Source organism: Lemur catta, chromosome 23 (assembly GCF_020740605.2).
Source record: "Lemur catta isolate mLemCat1 chromosome 23, mLemCat1.pri, whole genome shotgun sequence".
Lineage (NCBI taxonomy): Eukaryota > Metazoa > Chordata > Mammalia > Primates > Lemuridae > Lemur > Lemur catta.
This window is the reverse complement of record NC_059150.1, coordinates 20,840,656-20,859,270: the sequence shown is the minus strand read 5'-3', so window position 1 is coordinate 20,859,270 and position 18,615 is coordinate 20,840,656.

Here is an 18,615-nt window from a genome sequence, read left to right as displayed (position 1 = left end):
CTGCTTTTAAGAAAATAATGATAAAATAGCTAAATCAGGTTGTGATTAGCAAGATGATTTTTGCTCAGGGCACTTGCTTGGGAGTTCCTCTAAATAAAAAGGTCCCTTAGTACATCAAAAATGTGATTAGATTTACAAATACACAGTTTAAAACAGCTGTTTAGGAACATAAGAACCTAAATACTACATAAGAATCAGTTCAAAAATTGGAAAATTTCTTAGTCATCTTACAAAGAATCTCTCAATTACCTTAGTCCCAGAAGTAGATAATTTGAGATTACTTTTCAAGGAAATAGTCTTCATAGTAGACACGTCACAATTGATAAACTCACAACTCACAACTATGTGAGTTTTCTTAGTACATCGGAAAAACCTTGTTTCAATAGGTTCAAAAGAGCTATAAGAAGAAGCTTTTGCATTTACAAACCAATGTGGTTACATGTGACATTTTCCTGCATGGGCAAGCATCCTCAGTTTTTTCTTGACATATCTATTGCTATCTTTCTAAAAGCTGCTTTTGCACATAAAAGATTGCCATTTCACACATAGCAAAATACTTAAAATCTCCCTCACACATACAAAAAAAGTCGTATAATCTCTGGAAAATTGGTTATATTTTTATCGTTACTGAGAACTGGTAAAATGAAGTTATGTAAGTTACATAAGCTTATACGAGCCTTACATATTATCAACTAGCTCCAGTAAATATGATCTACACATAGTATATACAGTATAACCAAGGTGTTTCTCATCACCTGTTTTCTCAAGGACCTCATCACTGACTATGTGAAGTCTAATCATACCGTGATTTACATGAAAATAGAAAACAGAGGATCAAAAAGACACAGGGACTCTACTACTTGGAACAAAGCCTTTTCTCACCAGTAACAGACACCAATAGAACCGATGGCTTCCAGCTCCACAGATCAGTGAGGTAAGAGGCACTTCTCCTTGGATTCGGTATAACTCATCACTGACATTGACCCTGCCTCTGCTGCTATGGCCACTGTCAGAGCTCATGGCCAGGATTAAGCAAGAAGGATAAGGAAACCATGACCATGAGAAAGATCCATGAACCTGCCAATAGTGCTGGCCTGGTTTGGTCAAACAAAAAGATGTGTGGTGCTTCACCCAACAGTTTGATCATTCACTCCCTTTCTTAGCTAATACTGGGTGGAGGACAGGGGAAGGAACTTAACCTCATTAAACTGGGATGCTATATTGAAAACTTGCCATGTGTTAACAAGTAGATTTGGTGTGTACCTGGTCCATCTTGAACAGTATCCAATTTAGTTACTCAAGAACCTGGGTTGTTTTGTAGAAAATTTCAGTGTTAAAAGCAATGTCACCTCTTTGGCCTAAATTCTAACAAAGGAATTATAAAACACTAGAATAATTTCTAGCATAGAGTAGGTTATCAGTATATATTTGTTGAGTGAATGAATGAATGAATGGATGGATGAATGAATGAAGGATGCAGGACTCTAATATATTGCTAAGTAACTCCAATTCTTATGCATAAAATTAAGCATAATTTATTGGTTTCATTTGAACATGCATATTTACATAAAAATAACAATACTAGCTACCATTTATTAAGTACTTGCTACGTAACTGGTAGAACACAGATAATATTTTGAAAGTATTAAACTGGTATACTTGCTTTGCTACTCCCCATCCAGTAAGATCAAGAGCATGTAACACTTTTAGGAACAGATAAAGAAAAAAGAAGTTATTCAGTTCAGTTTTAATTTGTATATATTTGTTAATTACATTTTTAGTTTTGATAACCAGGTTTTGTTGAAAGGGAATGGAAATTTCCAAACTCAAAACGATTCCCTTGAAATACCGAGAGCCAGAGCCTAAAAAGCAAATCAGGGAAATAAAGCCAGAAAGAGCACAGTATATGTGCTCCTCAGAGAAAGGAGAAAAAAAAAAAAATCAGTCACTGCGGAAGCTGGAGAAGAGAAGACAGGATGAGATATAAAAAAAGAGTTTAGACTCAGGCATTGTGGCTGTCCTCTTAGGGTCAAAACTCTGGGTGGGGAGGCAAGTGGGAATAAAAACACCCAAATAGTTCTAGAGGAACCCAAATACAGAGGGACTTATTCCTCATTTCTCAAAAGAATAGCCTCAAATAATGTGAACTCCTTAGAGAAGACTAGCATTCGTTATGCTATTTTAACACGGTGCAGGATCAGTAGTGGAGGGATGGCTAAAGCTGGTACCTCACACCATATGTGGAGAGAAAACACCTGAAAATCCTGCATATCTGGGGAAGGTAAAAGCCAAGAAATCTGGATTCAGGATGAACGCCCACAATGAGCAAGGACTTTGGGTCCAGTGGCTGTGGCAGCATCTGAAGTCTTTAGGGGAAGATACCAGGTTGATGCCAGAAACCAGGCCATACCTCAATGGCCACCAGTACGATGCCCAGGGACCAGATCAGAGCAGACTCAGAAGACCACCACAGCCCACGCCCCGTCCTGCCACCGTAATGACCTACACTCTCTCCTGGCATCCAGTGCATTAGGGAAGGAAAGGGGGGCGGGAGACCCCATGAAAGAGAAGCAGCTTCATAAGAGGGTTGACTTTTAAACTGATTGAATTTATGTCTAACAGAAGCTATTTAAATTTCCTTTTACTAGTAATTTTCAGTCCTCCTCCCACAACTCACACCTTCACCACCATTAGCAGAAATAAGAATTTGAAAACTAGATTAAATCAGTTATATAAAAATAATTATAAGTTCCTTTCTTTGCATGTCTGAGTTACATTAAAATAATACTAATAATTAATGGCTAGTATTGTCTATCACGCACTACCCTACACTTAGTACAGTTATTAACTCATGTATTAATCACAACTATTCTGTAAAGTAGGTACTATTTTTATACTTATTTTACAAAGGAGGAAATTAAAGCACAAAATCAAATAACCAATAAGTGACAGAGCTTGGACACACACCGGGCAACCTGGCACCAGAACAAGTACTCTTAATGCCTCTGGTAAACTGCTGGTGTATTGGAATAAATTTAACTTTGCAAACTAACATGCAGTATAGCCGGCATTTAACTACAGTCATGAACCGCGTAACACTGTTTTGGTCAATGACAGACAACATCTACCACAGTGGTCCCACAAGATTATAATGGAACTGGAAAATTCCTATGGTCTAGTGATGTTGTAGCCATCTTAAGTCATATCATTACCTGTTCTATGTTTAGATACAGAAATACTTCCCGTTGTGTTGCAGTTGCCCACAGTATTCAGTGTAGACATGCTGTACAGGTTCGTGGCCTAGGAGCAAGAGGCTACACCACATGGCCCAGGTGTGTAGTGGGCTGTTCCATCTAGGTTTGTGAAAGGACACTCTATGGTATTTGCACAAAGATGAAATCACCAGACAACACTTTCTCAGAACATACCCCTATCATTAAACGATGCATGGGTGTGCAGCATGGGTCTAGCTACAATGATAACCTCTTTTCACCACACTGCGTCTTTCCCCTGCCCCTTCTTCCATTCCCTTTCCCCTACTTTGAATAACAGAACCACTTTTCCTTTTGGTACCTGCACCTGTCCATAAAGGGCTGGCCATCAAGGATCCCCACCCAAACTAGCCAGTCTGTGAGCCGCTACTCACCTTAAACAGTAATGGGCTACAGCGCCAGCAAAGGGCCCAAGCAAGGCCAACCCGTGTCCTTTTCAGAAATTGAAATGGACTCTGGGAAACAGAGAGAACCTCTCCTCCTCCGGGATTGTAAGTGTTGTGGAAGACAGTTGTTCCTCCCAATAACCCAGCATTTGAACCACCTTCTTATGTTGGAAGAATCCACCATCTTGGAGGTGGAGCGTGAGTCCTACCAGAGAAGCCAAACATGCCAGATGTTCACCTTTCAGCCTCCCTTGCAGCGACAGTGCAAGCCTGAAATCCAAGCCAAGGCCACCAGACATACAGACTCTAGCTTTCGATATGTGCCAGCATCTACATCCCTTTGTCAGAAGGCACAGAGAGCGGCTGCGACTCTAGCAGCAGCATTGGATGCCCGGGGCCCAGCGTGGACGTCAGCAGGGCCAGGTGCACTGAGCCTGGGCGGGTCAGGGAGCCTCGTCTGCAGGAAATCACGATGTGGCTTCCGACACGGGGCCTCCCGCCCGCCTAGAGATTCTGTGAGCGACTTGGTGGATTTCTTTTAATAACTCTCCTCTATTTAAAACAGCTATTTAGTTTCTTGTGCTACAAACTAAGAACCTGCTTTCATTTTCTGTTGCTGCTGTGGTAACAAATCACCGCAAACTCTGTGGCTATAAACAACACAAATTTATTCTCTTACAGTTCTGGAAGTCAGAGTCCTAAAATCAAGGTGTTCATAGGTTGTGTTTCTTTCTGGAGGTTCTAGAGAAGCATTCATTTACTTGCCTTTTCTCTATTTTAGAGGCCTCTTTCCTCCATCTTTAAAGCCAGCAATGTTGCATCTCTGCCTGTTTTTCCACTGTCATTATCTTCCTCTGACTCCTTTCTTCTCCTTCCTCTTCTGCTTTTAAGAGCCCTTGTCATTATACTGAGTACACCTGCATCATCCAGGATAATCTGTCTATTTTAAGGTAAACTGATTAGCAGCCTTAATTCCATCTGCAGCTTTAAATCTCCTTTGCCATGTAACCTAACACAGTCACAGACCCAGGGATGAGGACGTGGACTTATTCTACCGACCACAGAACCTAAATGGCGCTGACAGCTGCATCAGACATGCTTCCCAGCGTAGACACTCAAGGAAACAGGGCAATCTGGAAACTATCATCCGGCCTGATTGTGGCTGCATAGAATGAAAATCCAGTTGGTGTTAATGGATGAGATGCTGTCTGGCCATGGCAGCCAGAGGCAAATGAGTCATCAGATTATTACCTGTGGTCACTGAGAATGTGGCGAGGCTTTAGAAGACTGAGCATCAAATAACTATATAAAAGGAATGAAGAAATGCAAGGATGGTGAAGATGGGGTTGTGGTTGTTCATGGCATCCGACAGCTTAAAGAAAGAGAAGGGTATGTGCAAAGCCCAGAATCATTTGCTAAAAATGCATATCCTCAATCAGGAACTTTCTGTGAAATATAACGGTCCTATGATAATTTCCTATGGCTCGCTCCTGGAAACCTATTATAGCCCCAAAACAAACTCAAAGATGAACCTTAGATGTTGCCAACCTACAACGTTAGTTAAATTTAAAGCCTAGGCAGATCTCTTAGATGAAACTAAGGGCCCTGATAATAAAGACCCTGATAATAAAAGACTGGGACCCCCCAAGATTTGGAATAAGGACACGGGAGGATCCAGACGACTCTGACTATGCTGTGCTCTACCACCACTGAGTCTACTGCTAGTCGAAACATTCGATCCCCCTGCTAATAAAACTGCTCCTACCTTGCTTGAAGATCTCACAAGACTTCACCTGGCTGTTCTCTGTAGGCCAGAGATGCTGCAATAGAAATGAGCAAACCTGATTTCACTAGAAATACCAGCATTCTGGGGTCACAGAGGATGAATATTAGTTTTAATGATCAAATGCAAGATAGACAAGTGCAAAATAACTGGGAAGAATCATCTGGGTTTCAGTGATCATTGTTAGTGGCTAACTCATCATGGGGCCCCTCCAATTCAAATAGCAGTAGCCCACTAAGGTCCTATTTGATTTTTATAACTAAAAAACTCTAGGTCTGGCAAGCAAACGGCTGATCTGTCACTATAATAAAAAAAAAACCACTCTCCTCATCTTGTTCTCTGATCTTAATCATTTTCATAGACCTGGAAGGGAAGGACACCTTTGAGGAAGAAACCTGCAGTAACATGAAAGCAAATATTGTACATCCTCCTGCTAGCTTTTCCTATGGAAACTCTGAGGACTATGGCCATTTGCCAAGATAACTATACATTGGGGTAATGGAAACATCCAGTCCTTTGAATCTTTATTGGCATTGGCTATATACTGGGCAAATTCTTGGAGACCCACCCTGTGGTATACCATTTATAGTGGAGGATTATAATATCAGATAAATTCACCTACTCATATGTCTATCATGACTCTAAACCTACCATGTGATTATGTCACCAGGTCTGAGTGTACAGGTGAAATAGGTACACCCAGAACTTGTCAGAATCTGCACATTAGCTTCCTGAACTGTGGTGTATGATGATAGAAATGGACAAGTAAAAACTCTTTGAACTGCCACTGCTAAGACAAAGACGAGTTCCACCATCAAAGGCTTGAAGGATGCAGGGGTGGTGCATCTGTCGTCCCCATTTACCTTGCCTCTTTGATCAGTGTAGCAGCAGATGGGACTTACAAAACAGCAGCAGATTATTATAAATTTAATCAAGCACCATCTCCATTTGTACCTGCTATTCTAGATACAGTTGCTTTGCTTGAGCAAACCAAAATGGTCTCTAGCACCTGATATACAGCTGTTAATCAGGAAAAGGCTTTATTTTCTTTTCATCACTATGCAGACACAAAAATCCCTGCTTTCTCCCATAAGGGATAATCAAAACATCTTTATCTTCATCATCTTTCTCAGTTATGTCAACTTCCTGGCTCTGTGCTAAAATTTAGCTCATGGATCCCTTGATAACACCATCCCATATCTCATTGATCACTGTCATTCATATGACAAAAAGAAGTATGTTATCCTAGATGCCTTGGCAAGACAGCATATGTAAGAAGGAAAAAATTCCAAGATAATATCAGGATATGCAACTTCAGTATCTGGGGGGTCCAGTGATCTGGGACAAGTTGAGGTACCATAATGGGGATAAAGTTGGTAAAATTGCACCTCCTCTTACCAAAAAAAAAAGCCCAAAATTTTATGATTCTCTTTGGATTTGGGAGGCAATATTCCTACATTTGTGCTTGCTGCCCTGGCCCACTTACCAGCCGACCTAAAAAACTGCTGACTTTGAGTAGGGCCCTCCCTAATCAATCGAGGGCTTTCTCTCTGGTTTGAGCCATAGCTCAAGCAGCTCTGCTACTTAACCTGTATGATCCATGAGGTCAGACAGTGCTCAAAATATCAAATGAAGCAAAAAAGAATGTTAAATAGAGCCCAGCAAATCACAATACAAGAATCACGTGGCGGCCCCCAGGGTTTTGGATAAAAGCCATGCCCTTTTCAGCAAGTTATTATTCTTCTGGTGAGCAACACCTTGCTCCCGGACTCTGACAGAAGCTAATTGTCAGATCATGGGACACCAGCTGACCCTGTGCGTGTGTTATCTCATCTGCCCTGCCATTAATTGAGTACACCCTGTAGCACGTTATTATGGAGTAGAAGTGTTTTGCCACAGGCCAAAGCACACATTCTGAAAGCCTAAGTTTCATGAACAAGTGGTTCATGCTTCCAGCACGCCTACTTCTGACCTAATGCCACCCCTCCTCGGTCCCCACCTATGGCTTCAGGAGAGTGGACTGTGAATAACTGATTACAAAGGAGAAATTTTGAATGGAGTGTAGAGAAGGCTCTGGGAGTCGTTCTGGCAACAACAGAAAGATTTGCTGAAATGTTTCACACCCATTTAGAGGTGCCCTTGAGGGACAAGGAGGAAGGGAAACCTCCCTGTGAGTAGAAACTTGAGAGCTCTAATTTAGTCCAATTTGCTTGTAAACAGCAAGGGCTTGAGGTTAGATCTATACAGATTCACTGGCATGTCCTAATGGTTTGGTCAGATATTCAGATATTTAGAAGGAATGAGATCGGGGGATTGACGGTGAGGTTTGGAGAAGGTACGTAACCCTCTGCACCCAGATTGTGGGAATACCTGTGGCCACACACCTCACAGCAGCATACGGGGTCCAAGGTAGGTAGTAGGAGCTGTGGTCTTTGGGCTCAGAGTTTTGGGGTATCATTTCTCTCTGATTCTACAGCAATCTTAGACATTAGGTGCTACCCAATTATCTTTTAATAATTTCCTTTCCTGCTTAATTTAATAAGAGTAAACTTTTAATTACAACTAAGAATCCTAACTGATTCAAGTACCAAAGGCATGCAAGTCTAGAGCTCCTGGGAGCCATATTTCTTATTACATGGACAAGACCTGCCTGTGAATGAAGTTATCAAAGAGCAAAGCAGCTAGAAGTTGTGGGAACCAAAGAAAAGCTATGGTGCTTGAGTCCCTGGATGCAGCTATGCCTGAAGTCCAGATTTTTCCGTAATCGGAGCCAATAAATTGTCTTTGTAGATTTCACTGGTTAAATTGGTTTTCTGAAACATACTACCAAAAAAGTACTCTTTTGTACAGCCATGATACAGGAGTGTCATAGTCAGCTAACTTAGGAAACAGGTAGGACAAAGATGCTGCTGTCTTTTACATGTCAGGAGGACACTACTGATGTTTTCCTCTCTTCCAGGAAGCATTAACCTTAGTGTTAGCAGATGCCATCCCCCAAACTCTGAGGTTTCTTGGCATCAAAAGATATGGCAAAATATTTTCTTTCTCATATCAATAACACATGTTCTTGCTGGGAAAAAAATTAAAAATAAAGATAAGTAAAAAGAAAAAAATTAATTTACTTTTTCCCATTATGCAACAATTAGCATTGCTAATATTTTATTATCTTCAGTCTCCTTCCACATTATTTTCAAAAATAATCAATGTAAATGTAATTTATTTATAAGCTTTTTGAAAATTTACTACCCCTTAAACATCTTTTCATATTTCTCCACATCATTTTGGGGAAGAATAATAATTTTTATGGAGGTAAAATTTAGATGCAATAAAATTTACCAATTTTAAGCACAATCTGATATGAACTTTGACATGTAGATAAAGTTATCTAACCACCACCACAATTACAACATACGACTTTTCCATCATCCAAAAGCTTGCCTTCTCCCCCTTTGCAATTGATCAGCTCCCCAAATTTTACCTATTATTTCTGCAAATATTTTTTTTCTGATTTCTTCCCACCCCATCTTTTTCTAGGACTCCAGTAACACACATGTTAGATTGCCTTATGATATCTCACACATTACTGACACTCTCTTCCATTTAAAATTTTTTATGTCTTTGCTGTATTTTGCATAGTTTCTGATGCTATGTCTTCAAAGTGATCTCTTCTTCTGTAGTGTCTAATCTGCTGTTTATCTTATATAGTGTATTTGTTATTTCTGATATTTTTCATCTCCAAAGTCCCATTTATTTATTTTTTTATATCTTCAGTTTCTCTCATCATCATGTTCATGTTTTCCTCTACCTTTTTGAACATATCAAACATATTTATAGTGACTTTTAATGTCCTATTTCTGCTAGTTACAATATCTCTGTCATTTCTGAATCTCCTTCTATTGACTAATTTTTCTCCTGGTTATGGGTCATATATTCCTACTTTTTCACCTGCCTGGTAATTTTTGATTAGCTGCCAGAGTGAATTTTCCATCATTGGTTGGATTTTCTTAAATTCCTTTAAATGGCATTGAACGTTGTTTCTAGTGTACAATTGGGTTACTTTTAATCAGTTGGATCCTTTTGAGTCTTCCTTTTCATCTTTGTTAGGACAGATTCAGAGCAGCCTTTAGTCTAAGGCCAATTTATCTCCATTATTAATGTAATAACTTTCTAAGGATTCTACTCCTTGAAGTCTTTCTACTCTGGCCAGTGGAAACAAGAATATTCCCCAACCCTGTGTGATGTGGATATTGTTCTTCCTACTCCTTCTTGCAGTTGTTTCCTAGCCCCAGATAGCTTCCTCTCACATGTGTACTGACCAGTACTTTAAGTTCTCTCTTTGTGGAGTTCTTCCTCTTCGGTACTCCACTATGAAAAATTCAGCAGCCTTGACTTCCCCAAACTCTGGTCTCCATCTCTTCAACTCAGAAATAGAGACCACGCTTACCCTCACCCTCAAACTTCTTGCAGACGGTAATCCGGTATAACCTTAGCAATCATCTTGTTTATTTTCTTTCATTCAGAGATCACAGTCCTGCACTGCCTGTTCTCCAATGCCTGAAACCATTATTTTGAATAATTTCTCTGGTATTTTGTTGTTTAAGGCCATACAGCAGAGCCAAACTCTGTTATTCCATCTTGTCTAGAAGAAGTGTATAGCATCATTTTTAATGGGTGCCTAGAATTCCATTAATGCCTGTACCATGCTGGACTACAGGTATTTGGTAGGAGAAACCATGCCTTGTTCACCATTGTACCCCAAAACTCTGAGGTATAATAGAATTTGGCATATAGCAGCACTAGATAAATAATTAGCAACTGAATAAAGTCATATTAAGGCTGTTTCTTTTTATTTCTTAGCATTAAAAATGCTGAATGAATATTTTTATAACAAATCTTTACCAGAATCCTATAGTAATAATTATTTCTTCAGGATACATTTTTCTAAGTATAAATACTGGCTCAAAGAGAAGGCAGATTTTAAGGCATTAATATTTACTTCCAAATTGATGAAATGTCATCATTTTACATCTTCAATGGCTAATAAGCTTTCCATGAATGCTTATTTCTCTATCTCCTTCACAAAATTAGATATTCATTTAAAAATATTTGTGAATTTCATAGGCTTAAAAGGCTATCTTATTTGAATTATTTTTATTTCTTTGATTATTATTTAGATTGATCATATTTATGATTTTATTTTCATTTGTAATCCTTGAGCAATTGTCTATTACTCAAACTTTTTGTGATTTATCTATTAATCAGCTAGACCATGGGAACCTTTAACCTCTACAACATTCATCCTATATTCAGTGCTACAGCCAATGCTTACAGGGATATTTGTATTTTAATCATTGCTTTTCTACTGTCATGTTTAAATCAGCTCCAAACCAGAGAGCTCATTTGCTACTCTGAAGAATGGACAGTAAGTTCAAAGGATCCAACAGTCTGGTAGAATCAAAAAAGCAAAGAGACAAAGAAAACAACTGTAATTAAAAGTACTTTGCACAGGTCAAAAGTATAAGCTCATTAATGTGTTACTGAGCAGATGGCATTAATAAAAAGCCAAAGATGCATGCTCATTATTATTGCCCCAATCATTATTCCTTTGATATAAATGGCTCAATAGATGTGAGATGCTCACCCAGATTAAGAGATTCAATAATTAACAGAGTACCTAGTCTCTCTTCCTACAAAAACACTCAATGGGGTCAGTAAAGGAAAATGTATAAAATTAGAATAAGAAATATTCTCATCTTATAAAAGAGATAGTTTATACCTCAGCATTATTTATAGTTACAGAAACACTGGAAATTTCTAATAATATAGTAAATGAATAACTAAATTATGGGACCACCTCTAACTAAATAAATATGCTACCATTAAAATAATCTTTTCTATAAAATTAACATGAGAAAATATTCATAATATAATGTTAATTTTTTTAAGAAACAGCCAATTGTATATGCATTAACATCTTAATTACATAAAATATGTATCATTATAAATACATGCATAGGTAAAGGACTACAGGTAGTAGAAAATACACTAAAATGTTAACTTTATCTTTGTGTAGGATGATAACAAGTGTTTGATTTTTTTCTTCCTTTTACTTCTATAATGACCACATATTACTTTTTCTAACAAGATAAAACAACAGTGGGGACTACTTTTTAAAAGAGAGGAATATGTATCAAACTGATCAAAGTAATTATCCCTGTGAAGGGCAGTGAGACTGGGTACTTGCTTTGTTTGTACTGTTGGAAGTTTTTAAAACAAGAATATACTCATCTGTTACTCGTCTAATGAAAGTAATTTGTTTTTAACAAGCAGGAGAATGATGGAATATGTTTTGGATATTTTATTTCTTTTTTTCCTTTGCAATTTATATTCAAGCGTAAGCCTCCGTTCTAACTTTGCAATTTAATATAGTGAAAGACAGTCACCTTAAAGTTAGAGAAAAATCTTGATTTTCGGCACGGTTCTTACTAACTGTGTCACTTAACCTTTTTGAGCCCCAAAATTATCATATGCAAAAGATTAAATTGATATTTTCCTGCCCATCAACATGATGTAATTTACAAGAAAGTGCTTGTGAGCCATAACCTGCTCCTCGGATGCAAGATGTCATTGGCAGTAACACACACACACTGCCACAGAACACAAAGGACATTTTTCAAGAGTGGCTTAACTTTGCCTTCTTAACAAGGGAAATTTAAAAAGTGATGGGGGTGGAGGAATTTAAAAAAGCAGAACGAGGGCAGCATGGAATTGGGAAGAAGTAAATTCTCCTCACCAAAAAAAAAAGTTGGGGGGGAGGAAAGATAATATTATTCTGACTCTCCTCTCTCTCTCTCTCTCTCTCTCTCTCTCTCTCTCTCTCTCTCTCTCTCTACCCGAGCTCCTGGGCGGTCCTGTTAGCACGTGTTTTCCCGGCGTGACTAGCAATTGTCCCCTCCTTTCACCCTCCGTGTGCCCTGGTCTGGATCACAGATGACACGTGATGTATGCATGACACCGCGTAGATCATGGATCGTGTGTATTTCGTTCGTCCCGTCAGGAAGCGGAGGTGGGGCTCGGCGAGGCTGCACAGACCCACCCACGCCCCTCAGGCCCGGAGTCGTTTCACCCGGCGACCCGGCCAGGAGTTCGGAGTCCCACACGCTCCCTCGCACTGGCCGGGCTCACGCACAGGACGCCCCGTCTCCGCCGCCACCTCACTCCAGTCCCCAGGGTTGCACTCCCACCACCTGACGGACCTTTTGAGTCAGATTTGCTGCCAACATCTTGATATGCCTAAAATCAATCATTATCTTCCCTCCCAACCAGCTCTCCCCTTCGGTTTCCTCAGTCCCGTGAAAGAAGCCATCTGTCACCCAGCCTCGGGCTGCAGAGTCATCCCCCTCCTCCCCTTCCTCCTGTGCTCTCCCTCACCACGGCCACCTCCTTCAGCCACTCAGGTCTGCGGGTCACCGGTGAACTTCAGATCCCTGTCACTGGGAGACCCTAATAACCTCTGCCCCGGGCCCCTGTGGAAAGCTTTTTTGGGAAAATCTTCTACAAGCAGTACTGTAATTGTAGCAGTCCCCTTTTCAGAGCACGCGTCCTCAAATCCAGCCAGCCCACTCCCCCTCAAACACAGCTGAAGCACAGCCAGACGAGGTGACGTGTCCACTGAGAGAGCTTCGCTGACAAAACCAGGATCAAAGTCTGGGCCTCCGAGCACACCTCTTCACCCTTCCTTAGAAAAGCGACAAAGTCATATACTCCGACGCCACTTCATCGAAGCCCTCGGAGAAGATTCCCTGATCAGTACGTCTGAACAAGTACTTTCAAAGATGAAAATAAGCGATTCATCTGCCCTAGACAGCACACCTAGACTTTGGTGTTCTGGAGTATCTTTTATATTTACTTACAGCCTCACTCTGGAAACATAGTCTGAATTTTTTATTGATTAAGGAACAAATGGGAATATGCTCATTGAAAAAAAATGTGTATTTTTAACATTCAATATACCCATAAAGTAATGAGCCATTTAACTCCTTTATTATTTTGAAACAGCCATTCAGGAAGATTTTGGTAAAGCAGAAAGAGAACTGGCCACGGAATATAATGTATTCCAATCTCTCTGTCTAGCACTTATTGCTATCCAATACTTTTGTCCTTCATGCGTTTGTGTTTTGCCTTTTCCATGTCTTTTCCAACTAAAATGAGGTCCTCATGGGAGCAGAAACATCGCCCAGCTGCTTCTTCAACAACAATGCTTGGGTGGTGAAAATTACCGAATCATTTAGTTTCACTGAGTCTTGGTCTCCTCATAGGTAAATTTAAAACAGATAACTAGATAAACTAGTTATAGATAACTAGATAAACTAGTTAACTAGAACTAGATAAACCCTAAGTTTTCCCTGAGATCTAAAAAATCTATTATTCATGTAATATAATGAGAAGCCTAAAAGAGAAAGCTAATTTGGGATTCATAGGAACCCCCCAAATCTTCAATCAATTAGGGCAGCTGCTCTAGCTAATTGGATATATTCTACGAAATCTTTACTTTTCCTGCTTAAATCACAAAGAAATATAACCGGCAACCTTAGCCCTATAATATAATTTGGCTATTTGTGATATTACTTCCAGATTTCTCAAGGCTAGCCAAGATTCTTTTACTGCCTAAGACACTTTAAAAGTTGCCTACCAGCTGGGTGCAGTGGCAGGCCCCTGTAGTGCCAGCTGCTTGAAGGCTGAGAAGGGAGAATCACCAGAGGCCAGGAGTTCAAGGCTGCAGTGCACTATGATCATGCCTGGAATAGCCACTGCATTCCAGTCTAAACAACATAGCAAGACCTCAACTTTTAAAAAAAAAAAAAAGTTGCTACCTCTTCAAGTTCCTTGAGGTCTTATTTAACAGACCAAGATAATTTTATTAAATAGTCTACAGTCATTTGTAGTTTTTAATTATCTTCTTTTTTTAATCTTTCTCACCATCCATCTTTTCTGTCATTCTACCCATTTTCAAAAGTAAAATAGTACAAGTTTAAAGATAACGAATGATTATTTGCATGGTAAAAGAATTAGTAATTCTCCTTTTCCAAAAAAAGTACTTATATAATTCAGTCAACTACCAAGCTATCTTGAAATCTTTAAGAATAATTCAATTTATAAAAAAGAAAATCAATTTAAACACAGCAATTTGATGAAATGAAAAAAATCAATCTAAACCATACTTTTCTTTCAGATAAGAAGCTGCAAATGCTGTCCTACATTTATAAAGTGGAAGACACATCATTAGGAAAAATGTAAGAACATGTTATCAAAAGGATGATATGTGAGCTCACAGAGAAGGAATAAATGATTAATAGGAGCCATTCCGGATTCACAAAGAATGCCAATTTAAACTTACCTCCTTTTTTGATAGAAGTACCAACTAGTTAATAAACTGATAGATCAGAAGAATACTATAGACATGGAAAGATCTAAATTTCAATACTTCTAGGTAACTTCATTGAAAGCACAGAGAAATGTGAGCTGATAATCATACAGTTGGCTGATTTCATCACTGATTGAGTGGTCTAGCCAAGGATGCCAGTCCATACACTGATGCCAGTTTTGTGGGGTTCAATACCATATTCTGTCCTCATCCTTGTATTATAGGGGCCTGAAGGATAAATGACATACTAATAAAATGAGTCTGCAAGAAGAAGCTAGGTGGAATAGCAAATGCACAGGATAACGAAGTAGCTGTCCAAAATGAGTTCAACAGAGCCAAACCATGCAGTTAAGTTGCATGAAAACCATGTGGATAACCAGTCATCAGGAAACTGTGATTAAAACAGTGAGATAACACTATACACCTCTTTCAAATGGCTAAAACTAAAAGGGCTTAATTAGTGATGGAGAAGACATGGAGAACTGGGCCTCTGTACATTCTAGAAAGAACATCAACAGTACAACCACGTTGGAAAATTGTTTGGCTGTAAGTTCTAAGGAAAACACGTACTTACCCCGTGACCCAGCAATTCCACTTCCGAGTGTATAGCCAACAGATATGGGTGCTTATGTTTTCCAAAAGACATGTAGTAGAATGGTCATGGTAGCTTTATTCAAAAAATGTAAACAGTTGAATAGATAAATAAATCGTGATGTAATGCATACTATAGAATGCTACAGAGCACTAAAAAAAACCGAGTGAGTTTCTGCCTCACTCAACAATATGAACAGATCTCACAGACACAGATGGAAGAATTGGAATTCCACAATTTCATTTACATGAAGTTCAAAACAGACAAAATTAACCTACAGTGATAGAGATCAGAATAATGGTTACCTTTAGGTGGTTGTTCCCTGTAAGGAAGTAAGACAGCAGCTTCTGGGGTGCCAGAAAAATTCTTTGTTGATCTGAGTGACGGTCACATGGGTGTTTACATATGCAGTCTGCTTTAGATTAGTGCTTATGGCTGGGCGCGGTGGCTCAGGCCTGTAATCCCAGCACTCTGGGAGGCCGAGGTGGGCGGATTGCTTGAGCTCAGGAGTTTGAGACCAGCCTGAGCAAGAGCAAGACCCCGTCTCTACTAAAAATAGAAAGAAATTATATGGACAACTAAAATATATACATATATTTTTTATATATATATATATATAAAGTTAGCCGGGCATGGTGGCGCATGCCTGTAGTCCCAGCTACTCGGGAGGCTGAGGCAGGAGGATCGCTTGAGCTCAGGAGTTTGAGGTTGCTGTGAGCTAGGCTGACACCACGGCACTCTAGCCCAGGCAACAGAGTGAGACTCTGTCTCAAAAAAAAAAAAAATAGATTAGTGCTTATTACTAAATGTAAATTATTCCTCATCAAGAAGATTATACATACACATACACATAAGTGTGCATATATAGACACATGCATAAATAAATATATACGTGTGTATATATTTATACATATGTCTATATATGTGTATATGAATAAATGAAAAACTGTACTTAGGTTCAAATAAGTAATTCTGTAGGATAGAGGAAAAAACCCGAATGCCACACAAATAAAAATACGAATGAGTTTCAGTTGTTTACATACATCATATGGGTAAGAGGCAGGAACAAAAGCTAATATACTTAGTATTCACAAAAGTATGGTGTCAACAATGTACAATTATGCCAGGCCGTTCTGCAATATTTAGACCACACCCACGATATTGCAGCCATTTCATTTTGCAGTGCTTTACCATCACAAATTGATATGTTTCCAGAAAAAAATAACTATATTTTGAACATCTGAGGAAAGTCTAAAAGAGCTAGGGCTTTTCAGCCTGGGGAGAGAAATAATAAAAAAAAAGACTCAGAGGAGAAGCAGATTTATTCTATAATACATATATTCAGAAGGCTGAAGTAGAATTAATAGGTGGAAGTTGCAAGTAGATTGATTTTGTTTCAAAATAAGAACATTCTAAATAAAAGAACTTCCAAAAATTGTCCCAAGAGGTAATGAGCTGGCCAACAACAGCCAAACATATGCCTATGTACTTAGAGAAGGTATCTGGCTCATAGTTAGTAGGTTAAATAAGATGTCCCAATGTCCTCTAAGATCCCTGTTAATTCTGTGATTCCATTATCTTCCCCTCAACATCAGTTTATGTATCAGGAGAATTTGATGGGAAATCCACAAGCAGCTTCCTCTATCAGAAAGTCACCGACTGTATCTTTCCACTCAAACAAGGGAGGCTTCTCTCCTACAGCCATACGCTCAATCACTGTTCAAGGCCTTCATTACTCAGAAGAGCTCTCCAAAGTGAGTAAAACACATTTCCAAGCATGATAAAATAGAAGGAGAGTCTCTTGACAATGATTTACCTGATTACCCATAATTTGAACTATAACTATATAAATTGCTTTCTTTTTTTGGATTATTTCCTCGATAGATGTGGATGATAACTGAGTGAAAGGGAATAAAACCAGTTTTATTGCTCTTATTATAACTGGACAGAAAGCACCCTAGAATCATTGGAACAATTTAAATGTCACTAGCAACATACAAATGTATCTATTTTCTCATACCTCCATTAGCATTGGGTTTTGTCAATGTGATTAACTTTTTGCTAATTTAATAACTAGTAGTAGAGCTCACAGTTGTTTCAACTAATATTTTTTTGAATTATTAACAAGGCTGAACATTTGTTTTCTTTTTTCTTTTTTAGAGATGGGGGTCTCACTCTGTTGTTCAGCCTGGAGTGCAGTGGCACGATCATAGCTCACTGCAGCCTCAAACTCCTGAGCTCCAGGCGTCCTCCCACCTCAGTCTCCCAAGGAACTGGCATTACAGCCATGCTCCACCACACCCACCAAGACCACAAACTTAAAAGAATTGAAAGACTAAAGAAAAAAAAAGCACTAAACAATCCCACAGTAATCCCACACCATTCCCTTGTCATTCTGCAGTTTGCATCTGTTAGAGTCAAACTGTTGACTGCCCCAACAGGGACATCTTCCGTCCTCCCAAGCCAAGTGGTTCCACAGGATGGGAAACATGTAGCCGGTATCACTTTCCTTGGCACTGGGTGCACGTTACACTGTGGTCTCCCTGCTTTCTCACTATCCTGCTATACTTTGCTTTGGGAACAGTTTGTTCCTGGTTATAGTAACAGCAAATTTTATCCATAGATCCCCAGTGGACAGCACTCCCATAAAGAGTCGGGAGAACACTGGTGTGCCAGTGTGTACCAGTGAGAACATCACTGCAAACCAAATTGCTAACGGTGGTCACCTCCGCATGATGGGACGTTGGGTAACTTTTCTTTTCTTTTGCTAATCTGTATTTTCTACTTTTTCCATAGTGAACATGGAGTTCTTGCATAAATTTAAAGAAATTGTCTTGATAGATACAGTGATGGGTGGGAGGAATTTGAATAGAGAGAAGGAAAAAAGATTCTATGTCTAAACTATATTCCCTTTGTTCTTAATTTTTAAAAAAGAAAAGTAATGACTCCCATAATAGGCTCCACTGATGCATAAACTGTTATAAGGTCAAGGTAGAGCAAAATGGACAGACACGGGATTCCACAAAGACTTCGGGTTATATTCCTGTAAGGGCACCTGCTTTTTTCTAAGTCAGGAGTAGGGAAGAGGAGGAAGGACATGTCCATAACAGGCCCACTTCAAAGCCAATGAATATTGGATTTTATGCAAACAATTTTCT